This window comes from Gavialis gangeticus, unplaced genomic scaffold (genome assembly GCF_001723915.1).
Source record: "Gavialis gangeticus isolate Ggan-Ray unplaced genomic scaffold, GavGan_comp1, whole genome shotgun sequence".
Classification (NCBI taxonomy): Eukaryota; Metazoa; Chordata; order Crocodylia; family Gavialidae; genus Gavialis; species Gavialis gangeticus.
The window spans coordinates 8,377,098-8,377,939 of record NW_017729016.1 but is presented as its reverse complement, the minus strand read 5'-3'; positions in this window follow the sequence as shown (position 1 = coordinate 8,377,939).

Below are 842 nucleotides of genomic sequence, written 5' to 3'. Positions count from 1 at the left end.
GGTCGGCAACATAAATTCTCAAAAGTTCACATTCCTGGAGCGATGAACATTTCAATCCACTGGAAGTCAGGCTGGATTCTTTTGAATGTTTTTCCCTATACAAACTGAAATAAGACTGTTTAGAATGTGAGAAATACCTTTTCTTTCCTTTTTATTTCTCCCATGTAGAAAACTAAACATGTAACAAGAATCTGGCAAACTGAACGCCATCGTGAATTAAGTTCTGCAAGAACCTTCTTGGCATACACTTAAAACAGTGAAAACGTAGATACATTTTTGGAACAAGTAACAGAACATTTTGCACATGATTTAATAGTAACACCCTCTAAGCAGGGCTTTCCCACCCCCCAACACCCTGTTATAAAGCTAACTGTCCTCAAACGTGGCAGGGCTCAACTTCAAAAGGCAAATATACCAAGGCCAGTAATATTACAGTGTACCTGACTCTGCAACCTTCACTCATGTAAAATCCTTCACTCACAAGAGCCTCTTTAGGTAGGACCTCTCACATGAGCAACTACCAAGTTAACAAGGAGTGCAAAACTGAGGACTTAATATTCCAGGACATGTTGCAAGGTGTTTGGTTTTGGAGTGACTGGCTTCCCATACCTGCTCAATTACTATTTTGACTATGGCTGTGTTTTTCCACATCAAGAAAAAGTGGAAATTCTTATGAACTTGCTGCTAAGTGTAAACATTATGCATCTTGTTAAATATTTTGTATAAAGCTATGATCATATACAGGAAGTGCCATAAAAAACTGGCACGCAGCAATCTCTCACAGGAAATCACATTTTGGGCCACAAAACACATCCCGGGTGCATCCTGCAACAAATGGTTCT